The sequence below is a fragment of the Rhinatrema bivittatum genome, chromosome 1 (assembly GCF_901001135.1).
Source record: "Rhinatrema bivittatum chromosome 1, aRhiBiv1.1, whole genome shotgun sequence".
NCBI classification, from domain to species: domain Eukaryota; kingdom Metazoa; phylum Chordata; class Amphibia; order Gymnophiona; family Rhinatrematidae; genus Rhinatrema; species Rhinatrema bivittatum.
Genome location: NC_042615.1, coordinates 415541663 through 415565889, shown reverse-complemented (window position 1 = coordinate 415565889; position 24227 = coordinate 415541663). Strand labels below are relative to the sequence as shown.

The 24227-nt window shown below is 40.0% G+C and overlaps 1 protein-coding gene across 2 annotated transcripts in view; it reads left to right on the top strand.

Annotated features, from left to right (window-relative positions):
• RNF38 (ring finger protein 38) overlaps window positions 1-24227 on the top strand; it is a 589332-nt gene that overhangs the window by 463566 nt on the left and 101539 nt on the right. The window lies entirely within an intron of this gene.

Sequence of the window (24227 nt, the reverse complement as noted above, 5' to 3'; positions counted from 1 at the left end):
AGAAGACAACAGTAGTGGACTCTATTATTATTTTATTTATTATTTAGAACTTTTCTATACCGACGTTCATGAAAAGACATATATCGGTTTAAATCAAACCAAGGTTAAACTAATATTATTACATCGAGCAAGGGATACATCGAACAGGGTAACATCACACAGGGGATATGCAAGAAAACTAGTGGATGAAGGTTAAGAACCAACAGGTAGAGAGGGTGGAGCGAGTGCGACGGGCAGGCACGAATGTAACAATAGTGGATGTGTTGGAGGATTATTTTTCCCTTAATAGTGTAACTGGGGTCTCCCCAATACCTGTCTGGGAGGGAATGAAGGCAGTATTAAGGGGACATCTCATTAGCCTAGCCTCTTATCATAATAAAACAACAATGGGCCTGCCGTGAGGCCTTATTACAAGAACTAAGGGACCTAGAATGGAGGCATAAACATCATCCAGGGGCCATTCCCATTAGATTAGTGACTCAAAAACAGGAGGTGATTGCAGCACTGGATGTGGCAGAAATAGCTTTCACCCTAGACATTCTAAAGCAGAGAGATTATGAGTTTGGGGACAAAAACAGCAGACTGTTAGCCAGGCAGCTGCAGATAAAAAGAATAAAAGTGATGGTTTACTGTATTAAACAAAAATTAGGCAAAATGCTCCTGCATCAGGAAGAGATTAGGACTCGTTTTCAGGAGTACTATGAGGAGTTATATATACCTGAGGTGGAACCATCAGAGGAGGCCATTTCCTCTTTCCTGGCAATTATACCTCTGCTGGGTTATCTTAATCAGACCAGGCTCAATTAGGGAAACCGATCTCTCCCTTTGAAGTAGATTGGGCAATTAAAGATCTAAAAATAGGGAAATCCCCCAGCCTTGATGGGTTCACACCCCTCTTTTATAAAAAAAAAATAAAAATACAGAACTCAATTGCGGGCCCCACTAGCAGCCATGTTTAACAAGTTACGGGAGAGGGAACATCTTCTCCCGTATGGGAATGTAGCGGGTATCACTATAATATCTAAGCAGGGGAAAGATCCTACAAATTGTGCCTTGTATAGGTCTATCTCCCTCATCAATATTGATTTGAAAATCCTTGCCAAAATTTTGCCGTTTCGTTTGCGAGGACTGATTGGGCAACTCATACAAGATGATCAAGATGGCTTCATGCCAGGCAGGGCTATATCAGACAGCATCTGGAAAATAATCGATTTGATACATACTACTAATTCAAACCACGCCCCAGCAGTGTTTATGATTTTAGACGCCGAGAAAGCTTTTGATAGGGTCTCTTGGCCCTTCTTGTTTGCAGAAGGGATTGGGTGGCACCTTCTCTGTATGGGTGAGCGAGCTCTATAGAGATCCTCTAGCGTGTTTAAAGATTAATCATAGCTACATTGCTCATTTTTCGATACGGCGGGGAACCAGACAGGGTTGTCCACTATCACCACTCCTATTTGCTATCAGCTTGGAACCCCTGGTGGAGGCAATTCGGATGGTGGTGACGTTCACAAGATACGATGTGGAGGGCGGCAATATAAGATAACATTATATGCAGATGATGTTATCCTCTCTCTCTTAAAACCAATGGTTTCCCTGCCACGGGTGATGTCTGTGATAGAGCAATATGGCAGGTTATCTGGGTTCTGAATTAACCCCGAAAAGTCCGAGATTCTCTCGGTGCACTTCTCAGATGGGTTATTGAGAACAGGCAAGCGAGAATTCCCATTTCGCTGAACATCCGGCCCCATTCATATCTTGGGGTCAATTTAGATCTCAATCAGTTAATGCAACAGAATTATAGACCCCTAATCCGTTCCCTGATGGGAGACCTCGACCGGTGGGAACAGCCACGGTTCTTCTGGTTTGGCAGGATGGCAGCGATTAAAATGAATTTGTTGCCTAAAATAGGCTATCTCTTTCAGGTACTACCCTGCTTACTTCTGGCAGGAGAGCTGTGGCCCCTTCAACATAAACTGTTTGCCTTTGTCTGGTATAGATGACCTCTGCGGGTATCACGGCAGGTGCTATACAAGTCCCTAAAGGCGGGGGGACTGGGTCTGCCCTCCTTACTCCATTATTATGTGGCCTCTCAATTGAAATTTGTAATAGACAGTCATGCCCTGGGCTCCCCTAAGCAGTGGGTATTGTTAGAGCAAACCTTTATCTGTAGAACCCCGCTCCATGCCCTGTATTTGGCCAATGTCATGTATATCGCTGGAATTGGATTCACTCCCCCCTTGCCTCCAAACACTCACCATCTGGAAACGATGGAAATCTAAACTAATCTGTACAAAGCAATATTCTGCATTGTCCTATATTCGATATCTTAGAGAATTTACTATGAGTCAGAGGAATGTCACTGTTCGGAGATGGGAAGCCCGGGGGTTAACTCACCTAGGTCAACTATGGCGCCTAGGGATGGTTCCCTTTGGGGATCTACAAAATACGTTCCGATTATTAAATGAGGATTTTTTAGCTTATGCACAAATAAGACATTTTATGGGTACCAAGGGACCTCGTCAGGACCTACAAAACCCTTGATCAATATTCAAAGGATATCTCTAAGGTCTATCAAATGCTTATTAATAGCGAAGAGGGGAGAACTGCACACTTAGTGTCGTGGGAACGAGATTTAGGAACCTAGTGTAGCAGGGACAAATGGGAGGAGTGTTTCCGGATGCTTGGAAGGTTTTAGATGTCTGCGTCCATGATGGAAAACAGATATAAACTCTTGTATCGGTGGCACTACTCCCCAGTGAGAGTGACAAAATGGCTACTGGGGCGATCCCCCCCCCCCCCCCTCTGTTGGAGGCAGTGTTCCCAAATTGCATCGTTCTGGCATATGTGGTGGCAGTGCCCCAGGATACAACTGTTCTGGAGCTAATGCCAACAGCTAGCTGATGTGGTCTTGGGAGCTCAGGTTCCTCTGCAGGCAGATAATTGGCTATTAGGGCTCCCCCACCAGGACTTAGACGATGAGAGGCAGAAAATATTTCTATTCCTTACGACACCTGAGCAAGAAGATGAGAAGCCTTAAATAAGGACATATCAGGACTCCGCTGCTCCGCACTGCTCTTTTGGATAAAGCCACTCAGTGATTTAGTTCACAGTCCCTGCAGTTAAGATGTCTCTTCCCCCTACAGCAGGTTTGTAAATTAAAAAAACAAGCTTTTTTCCAGATTAAGCTTAGTAATGCTTGTATTAAACACAGTCCATAAACACAAACAATCATTGCTTCTGACCTGTCTTCCCCCCCACGCAAAAAGACTGCAGTAAAAATGAGTTCATTGTGAATCAACGCATCTTTAATCTACCTACATGTCTGCCTGCTCCACAGATAATGTCAGTGCTTCCATTTCCTTGGATTCAGGAGTAGATATCCCCATTCCTAGCTAATCTGCCAACCATGGTGGCTGCTCCTTCCTCTCCTCTTTTAATTCAAATCTTCTGTAATTTAACGCACCTGTGGGTTTATACAGTGCGCTCGGCTGAGCGCACTGTATTGCATCGGCCCACTGCTGCAGGGACTGTGAACTACGGCTATTTTAAATATGCCCTTATTTAAGGCTTCTCATCTTCTTGCTGAGGGAGACAGTTTAAAAAGTGGCAGTTTCAAGACAGCACACTTCGCTTCAGATACCTTATATTGTGACTGATGGGAAGGCCTGTTTTAGCTAGAGACAAAGTTCCTGGATGGAATAAATGACTGTTTCATGGAGCAATTGGTTCAGGAACCAACAAGAAAGGGAGCCATTTTAGATTTAATTCTTAGTGGAATACAGGATTTGGTGAGAGAGGTAACTGTGGTGCGGCCACTTGGCAATAGTGATCATAACATGATCAGGTTTGAACTAATAACTGGATAGGAGTCAAGTAAATCTACAGCTCTAACCCTAAATTTTCAATAGGGAAACTTTGATAAAATGAGGAAAATAGTTTAGAAAAAAACTGAAAGGTGCAGCTGCAAAGGTTAAGTGTTCAACAGCTAGGGACATTGTTTAAAAATACAATCTTAGATGCACAGTCCAAATGTATTCTACGCATTAAGAAAGGTGGAAGGAAGGCAAAAAGATTACCGGCATGGTTAAAAGGTGAAGTGAAAGAGGCTATTTTAGTTTAAAAAAAAAAAAAAAACAAAACATTCTTCACAAATTGGAAGAATCCATCTGAAGAAAATAGGAAAAAGCATAAGCATTGTCAAGTTAAGTGTAAAACATTGATAAGACACGCAAAGAGAGAATTTGAAATGAAGCTGGCCTGACAGCCAAAAACAGACACTACAAAATTTTTAAAATATATCAGAAACAAGAAACTTGTGAGGGAGTAGTTTGGGCCTGTTAGATGATTATGGGGTTAAAGGGGCTCTTAGGGAAGATAAGGCCATTGCAGAAAGACTAAATTAATTCTTTGCTTCTGCGGTTACTAATGATGATGTTGGGGAGATACCAGTTCCGGAGATGGTTTTCAAGGGTGATGAGTCAGATGATCTGAGCCAAATCACTGTGGACCTGGAAGATGGAAGGCCAGATTGACAAATTAAAGCATAGCAAATCACCTGGACTGGATGGTATGCATCCCAAAGATATGAAGGAACTCAAAAATGAAATTTCAGATCTATCAGTTAAGATTTGTAATCTATCATTAAAATCATCAATTGTACCTGAAGACTGGAGGGGGTGACCTGTGTAACCCCAATATTTCCATTCTTTATTTATAATTTTCAAAGAATACAAACTCTTTTAAATGTTTGCATACAGATCAACATGGATTAGTAAGATAAATCAATTTATCAAATAAAACATCATTAGGATATAACAATTAGAAACTCTTTTCTTTACCAATTCCATTCATCATATCAAACATAATTGAGAGCATTCTACCTAGCAGCAGTAAACTAAGGGGAGTCTAAACCAAAAAAAAAAAGTATTTATATAAGCAAAGACAATAACATAGAATCAATTGTTGAGTGCAGGTTCTATTGATTAGACACTGGGGAAGAGGCTGGTAGTCTCCTCTCTTTAAGAAAATTCTTTAACTGATCGGGTGTGAAAAAGATACACAGATCTTCCTGTTTTCTAATCATACATTTGCATGGAAATCGAAGTAACCCCAGTATTTAAAAAAGGGCTCCAGAGGTGATCCGGGAAAATATAGACCAGTGAGCCTGACTTCAGTGCCGGGAAAAATAGTGGAAACTATGCTAAAGATCAAAATTACAAAGCATATAGAAAGACATGATTTAATGGAACATGGATTTACCCAAGGGAAGTCTTGCCTCACAAATCCTCTTCATTTTTTTAGAAGAGGTAATAAACATGTGGATAAAGGTGATCCGGTAGATGTATTTGGATTTTCAGAAGGCGTTTGTCAAAGTCCCTCATGAGAGGCTTCTAAGAAAACTAAAAAGTCATGGGATAGGAGGTGATGTCCTTTCATGGATTACAAACTGGTTAAAAGACAAGAAACAGAGAGTAGGATTAAATGGTCAATTTTCTCAGTGGGAAAGGGTAAACAGTGGAGTGCCTCAGGAATCTGTACTTGGACCTGTGCTTTTCAATATATATAAATGATCTGGAAAGGAATAAGACGAGTGAGGTTATCAAATTTGCGGACGATTCAAAATTATTCAGAGTAGTTAAATCACAAGCGGATTGTGATACATTACAGGAGGACCTTGCAAGACTGAAAGATTGGGCATCCAAATGGCAGATGAAATTTAATGTGGACAAGTGCAAGGTATTGCATATAGGGAAAAATAACCCTTGCTGTAGTTACACAATATTAGGTTCCATATTAGGAGCTACCACCCAGGAAAAAGATCTAGGCATCATAGTGGATAATACTTTAAAATCATCGGCTCAGTGTGCTGCAGCAGTCAAAGCAAACAGAATGTTAGGAAATATTAAGAAGGGAATGGTTAATAAAACGGAAAATGTCATAATGCCTCTGTATCACCCTATGGTGAGACCGCACCTTGAATACTGTGTAAAATTCTGGTTGCCACATCTCAAGAAAGATATAATTGCAATGGAGAAGGTACAGAGAAGGTCAACCAAAATGATAAAAGGAATGGAACAGATCCCTTATGAGGAAAGGCTGAAGAGGGTTAGGGCTGTTCAGCTTGGAGAAGAGATGGCTGAGGTGGGATATGATAGAGGTCTTTAAGATCATGAGAGGTCTTGAACGAGTAGATGTGAATCTGTTATTTACACTTTTGGATAATAGAAGGACTAGGTGGTATTCCATGAAGTTAGCAAGTAGCACATTTAAGACTAATCGGAGAAAATTCTTTTTTCACTCAACGCACAATTAAGCTCTGGAATTTGTTGCCAGAGGATGTGGTTAGTACACCACAGTGCCCAAGCACCAACAAAATACTGGTCACTATTTCATCTATTTTATCATCCCCAAGAAGGAGGGGACGTTCAGGCCCATCCTGAACCTAAAGACCGTCAGTCGCTACCTGAGGGTACCTCACTTCCGCATGGAAACCCTATGTTCAGTCATAAGGGCAGTACAACCGGGAGAATTCCTGACTTCTCTAGATCTGTCTGAAGCCTATCTCGACTATCAGCGCTTCCTACGCTTTGCGATACTGGACCATCATTACCAGTACCAGGCACTACCCTTCGGACTAGCTACTGCTCCTTGGATGTTCACCAAAATCAGGTGGTAGTGGCAGCGACACTGAGGAAAGAAGGAATCCTCGTACATCCGTATCTAGATGATAAGCTGATCAGGGCAAAATCTCCAGAGGTATGTTACCAGGCGACCACCAGAGTCAAGAATCTGCTGCAGAATCTCGGGTGGGTCATAAACACAGCCAAGAGCTGCCTGCAGCCCTCCCAATCGCTGGAATACCTGGGAGTCCGGTTCGACACCAAACAAGACAAGGTTTTCCTTCCCCCCACAAGGAGAAGGAAACTGAATAACCAGTTGCAAAAACCGTTGAGCTATGTTCGCCCCAAGGTATGGGACTACCTCCAAGTCCTCGGTATTATGACATCAACCCTAGAAGGTTGATGCCCTTGCCCATCCCATGGGCAAGGGCCCACATACGCCCGCTACAGCGTTCCCTACTGTCACAATGGAACCAGATGTCCCAGAACTACTCCATTCACCTCCATCTACCGGCAGAGGTTCGGACCCAGCTCCAATGGTGGCTACAGGAAGACTATCCCCACCGAGCTGGATCTTGCTCACCACGGCTGCGAGGGTGGGGAGCCCACTGCCAGGAACTGACGTCCCAGGGGTAATAGGACGAGGAAGAGTCGGGATGGAACATCAACTGACTGGAAGCCCGAGCAGTCAGACTAGCCTGCCTATGATTTACTCACAGACTCCGGGGCGAATCTGTCAGTCATGTCTGACAACGCCACAACAGTTGCCTACTTCAACCGCCAGGGAAGAACCAGAAGCTAACAGGTGTCCCTGGAAATAGAACCCCTCATGGCGTGGGCAGAAGCAAACCTGCAAGGAATCTCAGCCGCCCACATCGCGGGAAAAGACAACTTCTCTGCAGACTACCTCAGCAGAGAGAGACTAGACCCAGGGGAATGGACGCTGTCGACCACAGCCTTCCAGTTGATAATAAACCGTTGGGAGACCCCAGCCATGGATCTGCTGGCAACCATAACCAATACTCAGGTTCCAAGTTTTTCAGCCGCAGACGAGAGCCGCAATCCCGGGGAATCGAACGCCTTTCCTCCATGGCCATTACTGGGCGGGATCATCCGCAAGATAGAACACCACAAGGGACTAGGTCTTCTAGTGGCCCTGGACTGGCCAAGAAGGTCATGGTACGCAGACATGCGAAGACTTCTTGCAGGGAATCCTCTGTGCACACTCCACACAGGGAAGGACCCAGAAAGCACAAAGGAAGGCGATCTATAATAGCCGTCAGGATGAAATAAAGAATAGATGCCTGTAGTCTAAAATCAATCCTTTATTGAAGTGGAGACACAAGGGTAGCCCGACTCTGGCCGAGTTTCGCCGTTTCAAACTGCTGCCTCAGGGGCTTACGACAATCTTCTTGAATTCATTAGTTATGTATGAACTAAGAATGTAGGGTGATCAAACATTGTCTTTACAAGTGGAGATCCGTTTTTGCGAACACTTTGAGACGGAGCAGTATAAGAGATCATACAGCTCTCTATATGATCACCCTACATTCTTAGTTCATACATAACTAATGAATTCAAGAAGATTGTTGTAAGCCCCTGAGGCAGCAGTTTGAAACGGTGAAACTCGGCCAGAGTCGGGCTACCCTTGTGTCTCCACTTCAATAAAGGATTGATTTTAGACTACAGGCATCTATTCTTTATTTCATCCACTCCACACAGGGACCTTCTCCGGCAAGGGCCGATCCTCCACGAAGACCCAACTCGATTCTCTTACGGTCTGGCCATTGAGAGGACGCGCATGAAGAAGCGCGGATACTCCAAGGCAGTGATTGATACCTTGCTCCGAGCATGCAAGTTCTCCACGTCTCTAGCTTACATACGAATATGGAGAATATTCGAAGCCTGGTGTGAGGACCGTGAGATCCTTCCACGGACAGTCAAAAACCTTATGATCCTGGAAGTTCTGCAAGACGGCTTGAAGAAGGGGTTGTCTCAATTCCCTCAAGGCTCAGGTGGCCGTGCTGGCCTGCTTCAGCACCAAAGTGGACGGTATCAGTCTATCAACCCATCCATCCCTGAGAGGGGTCAAACAAATCTGACCACTATTAAAGTGGCCGGAGCCCCTATGGAATCTCAATCTAGTACTAGACTTCCTACAGCTCCTGACCTTGAAGACTGCATTCCTAGTGGCAATATGTTCAGCCCGTCACATCTCCGAGCTTCAAGCCCTATCCTGTCGAGAACCATTCCTCAGGTTCACACCGGGATCCATACAACTATGCACGGTCCCCTCCTTTCTCCCGAAAGTGGTTTCTCAATTTCATCTAAACCAAACCATATCACTACCATCTCCAGACGAACATAAGGACTCTGAAGACTCTCGTCGTCTTCGCCATCTAAACATCGGCAGACTCCTAGTCCGATACCTGGAAAGATCAGAATTCGTACGAAAGACGGACCACCTATTCGTCCTTCACAGCGGGAAGAAACAAGGGGAAGCGGCCTCGCGGGCAACCATAGCCCGCTGGATCAAAGAAGTAATCAAGCGGCCTACGTAGAGGCAGGGAAGCCTCCACCTCTACAAGTCAAGGCCCATTCTACAAGGGCCCAGGCAATGTCCTGGGCAGAAACCAAGATGCTGTCGCCTGCCGAGATCTGTTGGGCAGCGATGTGGTCCTCCATACATACCTTCTTCATGTTCTACTGCCTTGGATGTCCAGGCCCGGGAGGACACAACCTTTGCAAGGGCAGTACTAAGTGGGCCACGGGCAGCCTCCCACTCTGTTCAGGAGTAGCTTTTGTACATCCCATTGGTCCTGAGTCCATCTGCTACATGCTAGGAAATGGAGAAATTACCTACCTGATAATTTCGTTTTCCTTAGTGTAGACAGATGGACTCAGCATCCCGCCCACGGCTGCCCTGAAATCCGGAAACCTCGGGTGACAATCCCCGAGAACAAGATAAGCACGGGTAAGCCAGGTATTACCCCTAGTTCAAGACACCCTAGTTGCCAGGTGTCAGCGTTACTCTGTTGAGTGCACTGGCTGTCTCCAATTTGGAAATCAGTTGAACCAGTCCTAGTTAATCAAGTTATTAAAACACAGAAATATCCACAGTTGCTTTTCAAGGAGAATACTGAAGAGGTAAGCTTCCTGCATGGGTATATGTAGGCTGACCTCAGCTTGAAAACATCTCCCATCTGCTATCAGGAGTACACTATACCCATTGGTCCTGAGTCCATCTGTCTACACTAAGGAAAACAAAATTATCAGGTAAGTAATTTCTCCATTACTCCTCTATTGAGGGAAGTACAACTATGAACATATAATGTATAATGGTTTTGTTTCTCCTCTGTATATAAAGTTATCTCTCCTCAGTTCTTTTAGATTCAGCATTCTGCGTTTCTTTGAGTTCCCTTGTTCTCCCCGCCCCTGTTTTTTGCAATTTCTTTTAAGTTTGCTGTAAACAGATATGATATACCCTCGAATACCAGTATAAAAAAAAATGTAAAATAATCCGAGCACAATCATTTGCTGAACTTCAACCTAATGTTACACTTGCTGATCTTTGGGGACTGATATCAAAACTAGATGTGAATGTTTCACAGGTGAATGCACATCTGTCATTATTAGTAAATGCAAATAGATCTGCTATTGATGAGCAAAATAAGAAAATCTCTAGTTTAGAAACCACCGTGGGCTTAACTTCTAAATATCAGTTAATTCAAAATTCACAATGTATGTATGTTAAAGATAATTTAATTTTACATAGTGAAATTAAAAATATTGAAAACTTGATATTTATTTTTTTATTTATTTATTTTTAATTTTTATATACCGGTGTTCCTGTAGGACATACAAATCACATCGGTTTACAGTGAAACATTGAAATAAAGCAAAAGAGCTTCGCTCGAAGATGGTACATGGAACAAGGAATACAAATTGGGATAAGGGAGACTATTCTAGTTAAGTCATGGAATGGTCCCGAAAACCGGTAAACAACTGAACAAATCAACAAATAAACAGTTAACTATAACAAGTAGTCAGTACAAAAAATGGGGAGAAGGGCCAATTAACAGCTTGTAAGAGTAAAGAACAGTGATCTGCAGCGTGGAATACTAGTAGGATTTGTTAAAAAAAATACTAGTAGGATATGTTCAAAAAATGTACGTTTAGTACATTTTTCACAAACTCGTTTGTCACAATATGAAATGTTTAAGAAATTTCTTAAGGAAATTTTTATGTACAATGATCATGATATTCCTAAAATTTCAAATATCTTTTATTTCCCTAAACAATCTGTAGCTATGGGGAAGTACAGAATGGGGATGTTAATAATGTATCTAGTTTAGGAGTGTCCACCTTCCTAGAGCAGTGGTTCTCATATGCATGACATACTGAACATGTGACCATCACGGGGCTAAATGTAAACATGCACTCTGCATCCACAGGAATCCCCTCAACCCCCAGCAATGAGTGCAGAGCAGACCTAGGGCATTACCCTGTACAACTCGACATACAAAAAAGATATTCTGGTTTTGTTGACATCCCAGTAAAAGCAAAACAAACTCCTTTTTACTACCACGCACAATAGCCTTCCTTATGAAAAGACAGTAATTTACCACTAATACATATGCTATTGAGGAAACACAACAAATAAGATTGATACAAATGCCTATATGCTAGTAAAATACCTCATCTCAGTCACACACCCTTCACCAAGTACAGAAAAACCACAAATTATAAATATGGAGACAGAAACTGGAATGGAAAACCAAAAAAGCCACTCTGCATGCAGTGCGAACCTGGATTAATGGAAAGAGAAATATAGCACCTAACAGACTCTCAGGATTTGCAATAATGCACGCAAACTAACCCGCACAAAGTTACACCTGTATTATGGAACGCACTCAAACAGTAACAACCCTATCTAAGAAATACAACTGTTAAACCAGGCCCTAAACATTAATACATTTCCTATTGGGAAAACAGAATAAGCCAAGCTGCTATAGAGCCCCTCACAGAAATAATTGTGAAGCTATACTAAAAATGTTACAAAACAGCTGCTGAACAGAATAATATCCAACAATTTAAAAACTCATAAAAATTATTAAAACATGTCCAAATATCAAAATATTTTAAAACAGCAGACATTGCATAATATCCAATAATTAAAATGGCAATCAAGAAAAATAAATTTAAAAAACCACCTTACTTACCCTCTCCAGCAACTCTCCTACTCCTTTCCCTTCCAGGCCAATAGCACTCACCAGAAGCAGCAAGGGCTGTTGAAGCTCTGTCCTCACAGACCTTTTCGTTAGCGCCCATAACCAGTCACTTACACACACACACACTCACACTCACATCCCTGACCAATCTCTGTCTCTCTCACACATCACCTCCCTGACCAGTCTCTGTCTCTCTCACACATCACCTCCCTGACCAGTCTCTGTCTCTCTCACACATCACCTCCCTGACCAGTCTCTGTCTCTCTCAATCACACTCATGGTCTCTTTTATATATAAGTTCTCAATCACACACAAATGCTCTCGCATCCATTCACATCAGCTCTCACTCAGGCTTCCATTCACAGCCACAAGCTCTCACCAAAAACTACTTCTTCCTTCACTGCAGGGATGGGCTCCAGTTCTGCCGTGGCTTTATTCCGGCAGGCCTTCTTTTTTCGCCGCCACTTGGATGGGCTCCCGTGGTGGCCTCGGTCTGGTTCGGGTTTCCTCTTCGCCGCCACGGTCCCGTGGCAGCCTTGCTAGGTTGGGTTTTCCTTTTCACTGCCATGGGAATGGGCTCTCGTGGCGGCCTTGCTTCGTCGGAGTTTGAAACTGCTATTCTTCCCATCCCACCCCTGGGCTAGGCGATGCTTGCCTCACCGGCCAATCAAAGGCTTCCTCCCTTCTTCCTACTCCCACTGACAGGTAGAAGGGAGGAGGCTTCCAATTGGCCTGCGCAGGGGCAGGTAGAATGAAGGAGGCTTCCCATTGGGCAGTGGGGGTAGGAAGAAAGGAGGCTTCCAATTGGCCTTCGGGGGCTGGAAAAAGGGAGAAGGAAAGTACAATGGGGCAATGGGACACCAGGAGACGCGACACACCAGTTGAGAAGCGCTGTCCTAGAGGAATCGATAGATATCATTAATAATAGAACAACTTTATTTGTTTCCTTTTTGCTCGAATCAGATAAAGAACAGGTGTTTAAGAATTTTTTCAAGATCAGAGATATTAAATTTTGTGGTCAGAAAATTTTAATGTTTCCTGATGTCTCCAAAGCAACACAGGCAAGGAGGAGACAATTTCTTGCTTTGAAGAGTAAAGTTATAGCTATTTGTGCAACTTTTTTCCTCAAATTTTCCTGTTTATGCCATATTACTTTTCAAGCAAAAAAAAATTATTTTTTCTGACCCATTGCACCTGGAAACATTTTTGAAAGACAAATCTAGTTTGTGAGAATACAGCTTAGATATATTTAGAATAAGGTCAAATGTGAAAAATTGATTAACTCCTCTCTCCAAGTATTTGTTGTAAGTAATTATGAATGATATTTTTTCCTTTCTCCCCATATTGGGCTGGATTTTAAAAGGGTTACGCACGCCGGGCCTATTTTAAAAAGGCCCGGCGATGCACATAAAGCCCCACGATGAATGTAAGTCCCGAGGCTTGCAAAAAGGGGCGGGGCGGGGTCAGGCTCCCAGCACAGTGGCCATATTTGCTGCTGTGCCAGGGCTGAAGTAAGTTTTGTGATTAAAAAGAAAAAAATCATCAAAGGTAGGGGGGAATGGACAGGGGAGGTAGCGGAAGGGAAGGTGGGGTGGGGGGATAGAGAAGTTCCCTCCAAGGCCGCTACGATTTCGGAGTGGACAGGCAGGGAAAGGGGGAAGGTAGCGTGGCTCGGAGCGGGCTCTCTGCAAGGTGCACAATTCTGCACCCCCTTGCGCTCGCTGACCCCAGATTTTATAACATGCGCGGGCCTGCGCGCGCACCTTATATAATAGGCTTATATGTGTGCGCGCCGGGTAGCGCACACACATGTACGCCCATGCGCAAGCTGTTAAAATCTACCCCATTATATGTAAGCAATGTTGGCAGATTTTTGTTTTTGTGAATAATGTTATGGTGATAATTGCACTGCAACATTTGTTTTTCCTTGCTAAAAATGTCATAATGCCTCTGTATTGCTCCATGGTGAGACTGCACCTTGAATACTGTGTACAATTCTGGTCGCCACATCTCAAAAAAGATATAATTGCGATGGAGAAGGTACAGAGAAGGGCGACCAAAATGATAGGGGAATGGAACAGCTTCCCTATGAGGAAAGACTAAAGAGGTTAGGACTTTTCAGCTTGGAGACGAGACGGCTGAGGGGGGATATGATAGAGGTGTTTAGAATTATGAGGTCTAGAACGGGTAGATGTGAATCGGTTATTTACTCTTTCGGATAATAGAAAGACTAGGGGGCACTCCATGAAGTTAGCATGTGGCACATTTAAAACTAATCAGAGAAAGTTCTTTTTCATTCAACGCACAATTAAACTGTGGAATTTGTTGCCAGAGGATGTGGTTAGTGCAGTTAGTATAGCTGTGTTTAAAAAAGATTTGGATAAGTTTTTGGAGGAGAAGTCCATTACCTGCTATTAATTAAGTTGACTTAGAAAATAGCCACTGCTATTACTAGCAACAGTAACATGGAATAGACTTAGTTTTTGGGTACTTGCCAGGTTCTTATGTCCTGGATTGGCCACTGTTGGAAATAGGATTCTGGGCTTGATGGACCCTTGGTCTGACCCAGCATGGCATGTTCTTATGTTCTTAAAAGTGTGTAAACATTTAAAATGCAATAAAGATAAAATTATTTTTTAAAAAAACGTATCAAGTGAGTAATGGCTACTTCATTGGCTCATCTTGGCGTGACTTCTGTTGAAGACATTTGCAAAATTGCTACTTGGTCATTTATGCATACTTTCTTGCCCCACTACTGTCTGGGTAGCATGTCCTAAGATGATAGTAAATTTGGTCAAATAGTTCTGCCTAGCCTGTTCTTGTTATGGTTTTGAGGTGTTTGAGTGGATTCTTGGGTACTGTGGAGATGATCACGCCCATGGAGAGGAGCCCCGTGAGGAACCAAAGTACTAGGCTAGACTCGAGACACGCAAACACAGAGATTTGTCTTTTATTAAACAGCTGAGGTGTACCACCAGAGGTGGCAGTAGTGAGGTGATCCAGAGGTAGCAGTCCAGGGACCCTCGGCAGAGGGAACCCGTCTCACAGAGATAGTACAGGGCATCCGGATGCAGGTTCCCAGTGCAGCAGAGCTGTAGATGAGACAGACTGAGAATGTTAGATTACTCACTAAGTTGGTAACTGTATAGGTGAAGATCCCAGCAGGCAGAAGTAGTTGAATACAGGCACCGAGCCAGGGCGAGCAGGCCCTCGAGGAGCGAGTACCTGATCCCAGATAGGCACCTGAAAGAAAGCAAAGGGCCCCTGAGGAGCAGGTACCCAGGTTAGAGAAGTACCCCGAAGGGCATAGAGAGAGCTTCCAGCGGCAGCAAGGAAGTGGCTGAGTAGCTCAGTCCAGAGGCTTTCCATCCAAACACGATCCTTGCTAACTTGACTGAAAGAAGCTATAGCGTATTTCTACCTCTCAGGAAGGGGCGGAGACCTGTGGTTGTTGAATGGCCTTCCCATGCTGACCCCTATAAGAAAGGGGCTGGCTTCGCCGCTCGCGTCTAGAGGACGTTGGGGTGGCGGTGCTTCTGCCGTGACGGCGTCCCGGTTGTGGGGGTAGGCTCCTTGATGTCGTGGTAGGCCTCGGGGGGTCTGGAGCGCATCAGACCACAGCCTGAAGAATATGATTGATCAGATACACAATATTAGGAAGGAAAAATACCCAGACGCCTCTGCTGTACTGTGGCCTGTCAGAGGTGAATGAACTCTGAGTGCCTTTCTGAGCATGACTTGCAGAATATCCCTGAGATCGACCTACTGGCAGGCTCTGCAAAGCCTATAATTACAGGCCAGGAAGGCATCAATGACAATGTTTGCACCACAATACAGGGAAGCTGGGTCCAGAATGCAGGCTTTTGTCTTACAAATGCATATCTCAATGGACAGGAGCCAGGTGAAAAGATTCTTCTTTAAGGTTACAGTTTTAATTAAGTCCTGGCTCCAGAAAACGGAAACAATAGGAATCGGATGATCACACGAAGCCCTTTATTATGTGCCCGACTCTGGCCGAGTTTCGCTCGTAGAGCTGCCTCAGGGGCAACTACAACAAAACAATATATCAATAAATATCACAATTAGTGAATAAAGAAATTAAAAAAAATTAAAAAACATAGAAACATGTATAGGTGTACATACTCAAATCATATAAAAAAATACATGTATAAATGTATAAAAATGGATAGTATTAGAACATGTATAAATGTACTTATCAAATCATAAGATACATGTAAAATGTAATCAACAAACAATGTCCTTAAAAATATAAACTTACAAACATATATAATTGTAGGAACTCATGGATGATGCATGAATCAAACCTAAAATGTATTCAAACATTACAATAGTGTAGACAGAAAAAAATGGAATAAAAATAATAATGGAACTGGAGGAGAGGCTGACTGATTCACATAGGAGTTCATGATAAAAGAATAAGTAAATTGGAGTCTGCATATATTATATCATTAATTGTATAAATATAGATCTTACTTCAATTGGCAGGATTTTAACAATGCCTGCTGGGCTGCTGTCACATGTACACTGTCACAAAATCACGTACAGAAATATATTAATTCCTAGATAGAAATCAGAAATAAATATACCATGTCATAGGAACCATAACTAAACATTACTGAATACATCAAAATCTCTTAATTGTCTAATCATTCGATTAACTAAATAGCTGCATGTAATTAGGATTATCTTCACAGTTACATGATCAAAAACAATTCATAATACATTGTAATAATAAATAAAGCAAAAACTTTTCAGCGTCAGATGCTTACAATTTTTCAAACCAAACACACATCGTACTAAACACTCACTCCATTCATAAAACCAAATGCAGTGCTAATCAAAAATAACTCTATGGCTTTTAATATCAATAGCTGCACACTAGCGCTTCCTCACATACAAGCAATAAAATAGCTTACTAACATTAAATACTTCTAACATTAGAACATATTCACATATCGCGCTTATCACCCATTCTTGTCTGCAACATTCAACACAGCTACAAAAACTGTCAGTTCCAATCTAAATGACAATCAAATATATTTAGCGCCAAAACATACAAAAATATGTGTCAATCAATTCATAACTAACAAAAATATTAACATACAATAATATTATACCAATGATGTGAATCAAAACTATTTTTCGATAAGTATATACCGCATCCTAAGCCGGCTCTCAACCGGAATATTATTTTCTAAAGGACAATTACGTTCTTGTTATTTTCATTTAAATTATATAACTCACTATTTCACATACCATACAATTTACAAATGAACGCCAAACCCATACAATATTATCAGTGCGCTTCTCTTATACTTATACCTGTTCATACCTGCGGAAGGTACTGAAAATCATTCTGTTACTAACTGTTATGCTACCATCGATCACAGTCTAAGTAGCAATTAACGCAAGTTAAACCGTATTTTGGCGCCAAAATCATCAATTTGCGTGATCTATCAATCAAGGAGCGCACAGGCGCGTATTAAGATTTTAAGAATAGCACAGCACTCAAGTTACATGATATGTCAATCATGGTGTGCACAAGCAATATTTAATTTTGAAATCGCATAACACTCAATTTGATCATGATCATTGTAAAAATAACCCAAACCTTTGTAGCGTCAGATGCTTACAATTTTTGAAACCAATCACACATCACACTACTAACCCACTCCATCTGACACAATCCTATGCTGTGCTAACCAAAACCAACTCTATGGATATTAATATAACTAGCTGCACACTAACACTTCCTCACATACAAGCAACAATATCTTCCTAACAGTAAATACTTCTAACAACATAACACATTTCCATATCGCGCTTAAAATCCATTCATATCTGTGACATTCAACACAGCTTCAATCTGAAAAACGATCCTCAAAAAATACATAACTTTATGCATCAAACCAATTAGCCACTAACGCATATTGATAATTTTCAAAGCCTAACTGCCAAAAAAAATGTAACATTATATCAATGGTGTGGATCATAAAATGAACTCTAGCTATTTTTTGATTATTGTGAAACACATCCTAAAACGGCTCTCAAGGATAAAAACGTTCTTGTTATTTACATATCTCACTATTGCACATATCACACAATTTAAAAGTGAACGCCAAGCACATTCAACACTATCAATACGCTTCTCTTGCATTCATACCTGTTCGTACCTACGGAACGTACTGAACATCATTCTGCTGTTAACTTTTAGGCTGCCAACAGTCACAGTATAAATAGCAAATATCGCGAGCTACGCCGTATTTTGGCGCCAAAAACGTCAATTTGCATGATCTGTCAATCAAGGTACGCACAGGCGCGTATTTAGATTTTGAGAATCACACAACACTCAATTTACATGATCTGTCAATCAAGGTGCGTACAAGGACGTATTTAAATTTTGAGAATCGCATAATACTCAATTTGATAGATATTACACCATAGAAGACATTCTAAGGTCTATTTGAAGAACAAATTACTATTTTACAACGTGCATCATATCAATATTGGTATTATATAAATTTATAATATGAGAAATAAAGGGCAGTGTAAGGATATAAAGAATTTTTAAAAACATAATGATATAAATAACCACACTCCAATCACAATTAAAACAGATAATATAAATGAATGACCTAAATATGTATAAAAATATTAAGACTCCAATTAAAAAATAAGAAATAAATACTGAGTAAATACCAAAAAATGACACAGCAGATTAAAAAATTGATTCACAAGCACTATAAAAGACAACTGAACAAAATAAAAAGTCTCAAAAATAAAGTACTCATATACGTTAAAGAAAATTAGTAGTCTTTTATAGATAAACTGCTAAATCAGTTTCACTGTTAAGACCATTTGGTGTCATGGTATTAAATTCGAAAATGAATCTCTGTTCATTTCTTAAAAGTAAATTGTTAAAATCACCGCCTCTCCAGTGTACCATTGGTTTTTGGATGATGCAGAACCTAAAATCTGAAAACTTGTGACCAGTTTCAATGCAATGTGTGACTAAAGGTTTTCCTTCGCTTAATCTATTTATCGCACTCTTGTGTTCAATGACCCTTTTATTAAATTGCCTGATTGTTTTTCCTATGTACCATTTTTTACAAGGGCAAATAGCTACGTAAATCACACCAGAGCTCTTACAATTTGTGGAATCATATAGCTTATAAATCTTGTTCGTATTATTAACCTCCAAGCTCTGCGTCTTAAGGTTCACATAGCAAACACTACAGTTACCACATGGGCGATGTCCTACTATTACATTCTGCTTTGATTTGATAATCGGTAGTGCCGATGGTGCTAGTAATTCTTTAAGATTTTTTTCTCTTTTATTGGCCACCATTATTTGTTTATCACTGAATGCTGGAAGAACTTGTAATATATGCCAATGTTTTCGAATGACTTGAGTAATATTATGCGAAAGACCTGTGAATGTGAGCGGACAGATTATCCTATTCTTTTTCTCACTTTTCTTTCCTTTCTTTAACAATGTATCACGCTGTTGTTTATCTGCCTTATCGAAACACTCATTGATACAGTTCTCTGGATAACCTTTTTCTAAAAGATTATGTACTGATAATAAGACATTCAAAAAAAGATCTGAAGAAACAAAAATACGATTTTTAGAAAAAGGTTATCCAGAGAACTGTATCAATGAGTGTTTCGATAAGGCAGATAAACAACAGCGTGATACATTGTTAAAGAAAGGAAAGAAAAGTGAGAAAAAGAATAGGATAATCTGTCCGCTCACATTCACAGGTCTTTCGCATAATATTACTCAAGTCATTCGAAAACATTGGCATATATTACAAGTTCTTCCAGCATTCAGTGATAAACAAATAATGGTGGCCAATAAAAGAGAAAAAAATCTTAAAGAATTACTAGCACCATCGGCACTACCGATTATCAAATCAAAGCAGAATGTAATAGTAGGACATCGCCCATGTGGTAACTGTAGTGTTTGCTATGTGAACCTTAAGACGCAGAGCTTGGAGGTTAATAATACGAACAAGATTTATAAGCTATATGATTCCACAAATTGTAAGAGCTCTGGTGTGATTTACGTAGCTATTTGCCCTTGTAAAAAATGGTACATAGGAAAAACAATCAGGCAATTTAATAAAAGGGTCATTGAACACAAGAGTGCGATAAATAGATTAAGCGAAGGAAAACCTTTAGTCACACATTGCATTGAAACTGGTCACAAGTTTTCAGATTTTAGGTTCTGCATCATCCAAAAACCAATGGTACACTGGAGAGGCGGTGATTTTAACAATTTACTTTTAAGAAATGAACAGAGATTCATTTTCGAATTTAATACCATGACACCAAATGGTCTTAACAGTGAAACTGATTTAGCAGTTTATCTATAAAAGACTACTAATTTTCTTTAACGTATATGAGTACTTTATTTTTGAGACTTTTTATTTTGTTCAGTTGTCTTTTATAGTGCTTGTGAATCAATTTTTTAATCTGCTGTGTCATTTTTTGGTATTTACTCAGTATTTATTTCTTATTTTTTAATTGGAGTCTTAATATTTTTATACATATTTAGGTCATTCATTTATATTATCTGTTTTAATTGTGATTGGAGTGTGGTTATTTATATCATTATGTTTTTAAAAATTCTTTATATCCTTACACTGCCCTTTATTTCTCATATTATAAATTTATATAATACCAATATTGATATGATGCACGTTGTAAAATAGTAATTTGTTCTTCAAATAGACCTTAGAATGTCTTCTATGGTGTAATATCTATCAAATTGAGTATTATGCGATTCTCAAAATTTAAATACGTCCTTGTACGCACCTTGATTGACAGATCATGTAAATTGAGTGTTGTGTGATTCTCAAAATCTAAATACGCGCCTGTGCGTACCTTGATTGACAGATCATGCAAATTGACGTTTTTGGCGCCAAAATACGGCGTAGCTCGCGATATTTGCTATTTATACTGTGACTGTTGGCAGCCTAAAAGTTAACAGCAGAATGATGTTCAGTACGTTCCGTAGGTACGAACAGGTATGAATGCAAGAGAAGCGTATTGATAGTGTTGAATGTGCTTGGCGTTCACTTTTAAATTGTGTGATATGTGCAATAGTGAGATATGTAAATAACAAGAACGTTTTTATCCTTGAGAGCCGTTTTAGGATGTGTTTCACAATAATCAAAAAATAGCTAGAGTTCATTTTATGATCCACACCATTGATATAATGTTACATTTTTTTTGGCAGTTAGGCTTTGAAAATTATCAATATGCGTTAGTGGCTAATTGGTTTGATGCATAAAGTTATGTATTTTTTGAGGATCGTTTTTCAGATTGAAGCTGTGTTGAATGTCACAGATATGAATGGATTTTAAGCGCGATATGGAAATGTGTTATGTTGTTAGAAGTATTTACTGTTAGGAAGATATTGTTGCTTGTATGTGAGGAAGTGTTAGTGTGCAGCTAGTTATATTAATATCCATAGAGTTGGTTTTGGTTAGCACAGCATAGGATTGTGTCAGATGGAGTGGGTTAGTAGTGTGATGTGTGATTGGTTTCAAAAATTGTAAGCATCTGACGCTACAAAGGTTTGGGTTATTTTTACAATGATCATGATCAAATTGAGTGTTATGCGATTTCAAAATTAAATATTGCTTGTGCACACCATGATTGACATATCATGTAACTTGAGTGCTGTGCTATTCTTAAAATCTTAATACGCGCCTGTGCGCTCCTTGATTGATAGATCACGCAAATTGATGATTTTGGCGCCAAAATACGGTTTAACTTGCGTTAATTGCTACTTAGACTGTGATCGATGGTAGCATAACAGTTAGTAACAGAATGATTTTCAGTACCTTCCGCAGGTATGAACAGGTATAAGTATAAGAGAAGCGCACTGATAATATTGTATGGGTTTGGCGTTCATTTGTAAATTGTATGGTATGTGAAATAGTGAGTTATATAATTTAAATGAAAATAACAAGAACGTAATTGTCCTTTAGAAAATAATATTCCGGTTGAGAGCCGGCTTAGGATGCGGTATATACTTATCGAAAAATAGTTTTGATTCACATCATTGGTATAATATTATTGTATGTTAATATTTTTGTTAGTTATGAATTGATTGACACATATATTTTTGTATGTTTTGGCGCTAAATATATTTGATTGTCATTTAGATTGGAACTGACAGTTTTTGTAGCTGTGTTGAATGTTGCAGACAAGAATGGGTGATAAGCGCGATATGTGAATATGTTCTAATGTTAGAAGTATTTAATGTTAGTAAGCTATTTTATTGCTTGTATGTGAGGAAGCGCTAGTGTGCAGCTATTGATATTAAAAGCCATAGAGTTATTTTTGATTAGCACTGCATTTGGTTTTATGAATGGAGTGAGTGTTTAGTACGATGTGTGTTTGGTTTGAAAAATTGTAAGCATCTGACGCTGAAAAGTTTTTGCTTTATTTATTATTACAATGTATTATGAATTGTTTTTGATCATGTAACTGTGAAGATAATCCTATTTACATGCAGCTATTTAGTTAATCGAATGATTAGACAATTAAGAGATTTTGATGTATTCAGTAATGTTTAGTTATGGTTCCTATGACATGGTATATTTATTTCTGATTTCTATCTAGGAATTAATATATTTCTGTACGTGATTTTGTGACAGTGTACATGTGACAGCAGCCCAGCAGGCATTGTTAAAATCCTGCCAATTGAAGTAAGATCTATATTTATACAATTAATGATATAATATATGCAGACTCCAATTTACTTATTCTTTTATCATGAACTCCTATGTGAATCAGTCAGCCTCTCCTCCAGTTCCATTATTATTTTTATTCCATTTTTTTCTGTCTACACTATTGTAATGTTTGAATACATTTTAGGTTTGATTCATGCATCATCCATGAGTTCCTACAATTATATATGTTTGTAAGTTTATATTTTTAAGGACATTGTTTGTTGATTACATTTTACATGTATCTTATGATTTGATAAGTACATTTATACATGTTCTAATACTATCCATTTTTATACATTTATACATGTATTTTTTTATATGATTTGAGTATGTACACCTATACATGTTTCTATGTTTTTTAATTTTTTTTAATTTCTTTATTCACTAATTGTGATATTTATTGATATATTGTTTTGTTGTAGTTGCCCCTGAGGCAGCTCTACGAGCGAAACTCGGCCAGAGTCGGGCACATAATAAAGGGCTTCGTGTGATCATCCGATTCCTATTGTTTTCACTCTAATACAGCCAACTGGATCGGTTTCCGATTTGTTTCTTGGGTCCATCCCAGAAAACGGAATGCATGCAGAGCTTCTATTCAAACTAGAGACTGGCTATGTGTTTACACAACAAAGAATATCAAGAGAAGAACAGAAGAACACAGTGCATCAAAGCCAGGGTGATAAAGGAACTTTTATGGTAGAAGGGTGGTTTCAGGAAAGACAAGTAAATAATATGATTTTTACAAATGAATGAAGGGTGGCCTCACAAGCATTTTCTATGCATACTAGGTTATCATGACAACAGCATCATGTGTTTGTGGGCTGTTACACCTTTCTGGAAGTTTCGGCAATACTGTATGTTTTAATTATAAAAGAAGGTTCTCGTCCTGTATTGGATGAGATGCTAGTTATTACAGATAGAGGGCATATCGCATCTCACAGGAACACTTGTCTTTTAAGAAGCCAAATAAATTAAATTTAAAAACCTCTTGCTGAGTTGAAGTGTTCTTGTTGCCCTGGCTTTGAGTCCAGAAATTATTGACAAGCCGAAAGGGGTAGACTCGGTCGGCCTTCTCGGCTGACCATTATAACAGTTCTCCCAGTAGTCTACTCTCCACCCAGCGAGGCTTGTTTGTCTTTAAGTGCTTCCACATTGCAATTCTCAGCTTGGCACTCCCCATATATAATGACTAATTCATGCTTAATTGCCAATGAAGAAAGCAAGTTTGCTTTTCTGTAAACAAGGTTCTCTGTAGACAAGTTGAGTTAGCCATTCTTAATAGTGACTGTTTTGTTAAATCTTAAGCTTCTGAAAAGATTGAAGGGTTTACAAGGCAGAGTGTACACATAGGAACTCCCCATGCATGCTCAATAAAGCTTTACTGAGTTTTGAGACGGATCCATGTCAGCCTCATTGGATGACTTCATTCACGCATAATGGCTAATTTATCCTGCTGTCTACATAGAACCTTGTTTTCGTGTAAGCAAACTTGCATATGAATTCAGTAAAAAATATATGAAAAAAAATCCAGATCTGGCTCTTATCAGCAAGTGTCTTATTCCCAAATGTTTTTTTAAAGTAGAATGGGATGAGATGGGGACATG